This window comes from Chrysochloris asiatica, unplaced genomic scaffold (assembly GCF_000296735.1).
Source record: "Chrysochloris asiatica unplaced genomic scaffold, ChrAsi1.0 scaffold00022, whole genome shotgun sequence".
NCBI lineage: Eukaryota > Metazoa > Chordata > Mammalia > Afrosoricida > Chrysochloridae > Chrysochloris > Chrysochloris asiatica.
Window position 1 is genome coordinate 27,684,588 of NW_006408540.1, and position 5,918 is coordinate 27,690,505.

The window sequence follows — 5,918 nt, forward strand, 5'->3', positions numbered from 1 at the left end:
TATGTGGTTCAGAGTTCTGGGACCATCCCCTGAGCCTGCTTGGTCGGGTATTCTGTGTTGTTGTTGGCGGAGCTCCTTTATTGCACTTCCACCCGATCCACCATCTTGTTTGATCTAATTCAGTTATTTTTTGACAAATGCAATGAACTATTTCTGCAAGCCACCCATAGCTAAAGCTCCATCTGTAGTAAAAGCACTTAACTTTTCAAATGTTATCTCAAGTTTCTTCAATGATAAAACAGGTCTCTCAAACAAGTCCTCACCTCTTGTACTGTCATGTGTGGCTTCCAGTGTGAACAGTTTCTCTCACATGTCAACCTGCATTTAATCCATGAATGAAAACAGTTGGACAGTATTTGTTATGTCCGTTGTCTTGTCAGAAGCCAGAAAGAAAAGCTGGAACTCTGTAGAATCCTTCATTGATTCTACAGATATTGAAAAAAAAAAAATGTTGTTTTTTCATTGATTCAAGATATTGAAAAAAAAAATTTTTTTTTTTTTTTTTAATTATTTTTCAATATCTTGTGCTAACTCAGCAATCCTGAGACAAGCTGAGATGGTTCTCTGAGACAAAAATACTACCATTCTGAAACAATTTTACTTTATTTGCAGCTAACAACTCTGCAGAAGCCACCATGCACTCTTTCGCAAACTCTTCTTTGTGATTCGTTCACTCACTAAATAACTCATTTGAGTAACATTGTATTTGCCACAATGAGGCCTAGTGAAACCAGCTTGTTGTGATTCCAAACTTGGCTGAAGAGCACTGATTTTATCCAGACACATTTGGTCTGCCAGTTCATTGAATTTAACATGTTTTGAACTGCAATGATGCTCAATATTGGCTTTCCCCCTATTATTGCTAATGCATAGCCACAAACGAAGCATACAGGTTTAACTTTGGCTTCAACAACAACAAAAATAATTATTTGCCCATTTCTTTTGGAAAGATCAACACTCTGCATAAACTTTTCTTTTCTTTGTAGTCACCATTTATAGGATATTTTAATAACTATCCAGTGTGTCTGTCATGAGTGATGCAATTATATTGCTTTGATCACTGTTCTAATTCTACATCTTGGATTTGGATCATATCCAATGTTCTTGTCATCAAATCTTTATATCTTTTCTGTATACTGTCATTTCCTTAATCTTTATCTGAGATTCAGTTTTTGTTAGGACTGATAATCATAGATGTGTGGATAAAGATTGTATTTGAATTATCATCTGTGTCAACAAAGAAGGTGACCATATCATCATCAACGTTGCAAGGAGTCATCTCATCACATCTTGTCTCATCATTACTGGATAGCTATAGTCTTACCACAGTGTGTTAGCTCTTTTGCAACATGTACACTCTCAGCCTGCCTGGCACTGACTATCCTCTAGGTCACCACAATACAGGCAGATGGGCAACTGACTAGAAGCATACTTGTCTGTCCCATGATGTACTTGTATGTGTTCTTTCTATCCTGTAATGGATGTTCCTTGCTTGTCCCTCAAATTTTTTTATTATTATGATTCAGTTAATTTACACTGCTATGAAAATAGTTCCTAGATTTATTGGATTTTGAGTCCTGGCTCCAATTGCCTTGTCAGGGACTGATTAAATTATTGGGATCTTATAAGATCTGAGGGACAGACATTTTCTATCCTTGCTTTATAGAGATCTTGTGCAGTGGGTTTGCCTAGTGCAATGGGTCATTTGATTTCTTGACTACTACTTCTATGAGTGGATTCAAGCAAAATTAAGTCTTTGATAACATCAATTTCTTTTCCATTTATCATGATAATATTTGTTAGTCCAGTAGTGAAGAATTTTATTTTCTTTACATTGAGGAATAACTTATACTAAAGGTTGTGGTCTTTGATATTCATCAGTAAGTATTTGAAGTCCTCTTTGCTTCCAGCAAGCAAGGTTTGTCATCTGCATATCACATTTGTTGATGAGTCTTCTTATAATCTTGATGCCACATTCTTCCCCATATAACCCATTTCTAGAATTATTTGCTCGCACAGAAATTGAATAAGTATGGTGAAGGAGTACAACCCTGGCACACACCTTTCCTGATATTAAACCATTCAATGTTCTTGGTCTATGCACAGGTTCTTCGTGAGCATAATTATGTATTCTGTAACACCCACACTTCAAAATGTTATCCAGAGCTTCTCATGATCACACATTTGAAAGGCTTTGCATAAAGCAAAAGTAAATATCTTTCTGGTATTCTCTTCTTTCTGCCAAGATTCATCTGATGTCAGCAATGACATCTCTCATTCCACATCCTTTTCTGAATCTGGCTTGAATCTCTGACAGGTTCCTGTGAATGAACTGTTGAAGGCACTTTTGAACTAGCTTTAGCAAAATTTTATTTGTATGTGATAATAATGATATTGTTTAATGTTTTCTGCATTCTGTTAGGTAACCTCTCTTTGGAATGGGGACAGAAATGGATCTCTTCTAATCAGTTGACCAGGTAGCTGTGTTCCAAATTTATTGGCATAGAAGAATAAGTGCCTCCAGTGCTGTCTGTTTGTTGAAAGATTTTAATTTGTATCCCACCAATTCTAGAAGCTGTTTTGTTCACCATTGCATTCAGTGCACCTTGGAGTTCTTCCTTCACTAACATTGGCTCTCAATCATATGCTACTTCTTGAAATGGTTGGACATCATCCTTTCTTTGGGGGTACAATTGCTGTGTACCTCTTCCATCCTCCTTTGATGTTTTTTGCATCATTCAACATTTTTCCCATAGAAATCATTATTTCAAAGAGAGGCTTAAGTTTTTTTTTTCTTCAGTTCTTTCACCTTGAGAAATGCTGAGTGTGTTCTTCCCTTTATGTTTTCCAACTCCAGATCTTTGCACATTTCATTATGATATTTGACTTTGTCTTCTCGACCTGCCCTTTGAAGTTTTCTGTTCAGCTCTTTTACGTCCTCATTTCTTTCATTTGCTTTATCGTCTTTATGCTGGGGAGCAAGTTTCAGAGTTTCTAATGACATCCATTTCAGTCTTTCTGTTATTTCTTGTTTTCTTAATGACCATTTGTTTCCTTCCTGTATGATGTTCTTGTAGTCATCCACAACTCTTCTGGTCTTAGGTCATTAGTGTCTAATCATCAAATCTGTTCTTTAGATAATCTCTTAATTCAAGTGGGATATGTTCTGTCAGTTTGTTATATGGTGGTGGCTTGTGTGTTAACTGTGATTCTGGAAGCTATACCATAAGTATTTTAAATACCAACAGGAACACACTGTGAACAGGTTTCAGCTGAGCTTCCAGACAAAGACAAACAAGGAAGAAAGAGAGATTGACTATGAATATTTAGTCACTGAAAGTCTTATGAATAGCAGTAGAACACTGTCAGGACTAGAACATTGCATATAGAAACATTGTAAAAAGCACCAGAATATTGTCAGATATACTGCAAAAGAATGAGCGTTTCATGTTGATTGTTGTTGTTTCTGGGTGCCATCGAGTCAGTATTGACTCATAGAGACCCTATGTACAACAGAACTAAACACTGCTTGGTCCTGGGCCAACCTCACAATCATTGCTATCTTTGAGCCCATTGGTGTTGCCACTGTGCCAATCCATCTCACTTGGGGACTTCCTCTCTTTCTGTGACCCTCCACTTTAACAAACATGATGTCCTTCTCCAGGGACTGGTTCCTGCTTACAATATGTTTGAAGTATGAGAGATGACATTTGGCCATCTTGGAGCACTCTGGCTGCACTTCTTCCAACACAGATCTATTTGTTCCATATTCTCTTCCAACACCATAACTCAAATCCATCAGTTTTACTATGGTTTTCCTTATTCACTGTTCAACTTTCACATGCATATGAGGTTATGGTTAGTCCTCAAACTGACATCTTTGCTATTCAACACTTTAAAGAGATCTTGTGCAGCAGATTTGCCCAATGCAAAATGTCTTATGATTTCTTGACTTCTGCTTCCATGAGTGTTGGTGGTTGATCCAAAATATGAAGTCTTTGGCAACTTCAATCTTTTCTTTATTTATATGGATGAAATTTATTGGTCCAGTGGTGAGAATTTTTATTTTCTTTACATTGAGCTGCAACTCATACCAAAGACTATGGTCTTTTATCTTCATCAATGAGTATTTTAAGTCCTCTTCACTTTAAGTATGGAAAGTTGTATCATCTGCATATCACAGGTTGTTAATGAGTTTTCATCCAATCCTGATGCCTCATTTTTCTTCATTTAATCATAATAATGATATTGTTTGTTCCGCATACAGATTGAATAAGTATGGTGAAAGTACAATCTTGGCATACACTTTTCCTAACTTAAAACCATTTGGTATCCCTTTGTTCTGTTTACACAACTGCCTCTTGGTCTATGTACAGGTTCTTATACACATGGACATCACCAGATAGAATACCCAGAAATCAAACTGACTACATCTATAGAGAGGGTGAAAAAGCTCTGTGTCATCAGCCAAAATAAAATGAGGGGCAGATTGTGGAACAGACCATCAATTGTTCATATGCAACTTCAAACTGAAGATGAAGAAAATTAAAACAAGTACATGAGAGCCAAAATCATGGCCACACAGCCAAGCTACAACCATACCTCATAATAACCCACAATCTGGACAGAAGCAAATACCAGCTGCTACACATTACATAGATAGGTACCACTTGTTAAGATTTCTCACAGTTGAGTATAAGATCACATCCAGCAGGAGATACTCAGTAAGCTTAACAATAAAGCAGCATACATTAATTTAATCATTGAAAACACATCAAACTATTGAAAATGCCCAAGAAAAAACAACAAAAAATATCAGCACATGTCCCAAAACAGAAAAGAATAACTGAGACAAATGAGCTGGGGCAGACATAGCCTTCCCATTAGAAGAAAATCAGGCTTTGGATCTTCCTGAGAAGAAATTTAGAAGAATGATATTGAGACAAATCCAAATGCTTCACAGAGGGGTGGAGGAGAATAAAGAAGTCAGGAAAGTGCTAAAAGTGCTAAAACAAGATAGATATAGCATTGAAAACAATTTAAAACCTGCAAAAGGAGGTTCCAATGATTAATAATAAAATATCAGAAATGGACAACACACTGGAAGGGCAAAGGAGTAGAACTGAAGAGATGGAAACCAGAACCAGCAAGCTGGAAGACAAATTTCTCAATACTGGTAAGATAGAAGATCAAGCTGAAAAAAGATAAATAAATCTGAAGAGAGTCTAAGATTCATTTTGGATAACATGAAAAGGAATAACTTAAGAATTGTTGGCATTTTGGAACAGAAAGAATCACAGATATCCAGAGTTGAAGATCTTCTGGAAGAAAATTTCCCTAAAATCTTGAAGGATGAGAAGATAAGGATTCAAGAAGCTGAAAGAACCACAGAAAGGATAGGCCCCAAAAGATCATCACCAAGACATATAATCAAGCTCTCCAAAATCAAAGACAAGGAGAGAATCCTAAAAGCAGCCAGGGAAAAGAGATTTGTTACAAAGTCAAGCAAATCAGTTTAAGCTCTGACCGCTCAGGGGAGACCATGCAGGCAAGAAGTCAATGGGGAGACATATATACAATCCTAAAAGAAAAAAAACTGCCAACTAAGAATTGTCTATCCAGCAAAGATGTCAATCAAGAAGCTAAGAGAGTTTGTCAAAGCTAACCAAGCACTTCAAAACATCTTAAAGGGAGTTCTTTAGACTGAAACCCAACAAGAATAGATAACCACTAGAGATTGACAGACGTGGCAACTCCACTGAGAATTTAGTTGACAGATAGCAAAGTCCAGAACAGAACAAAATCACAACAATAAATTCAGAGGACCTGGGAGTTCAATCAAGGATAAAAATAATAACAATGTCAAAGAAGGAAAAAAATATACAAACAGAGATCCAGTTGGTGATGAGGTCAGGTAA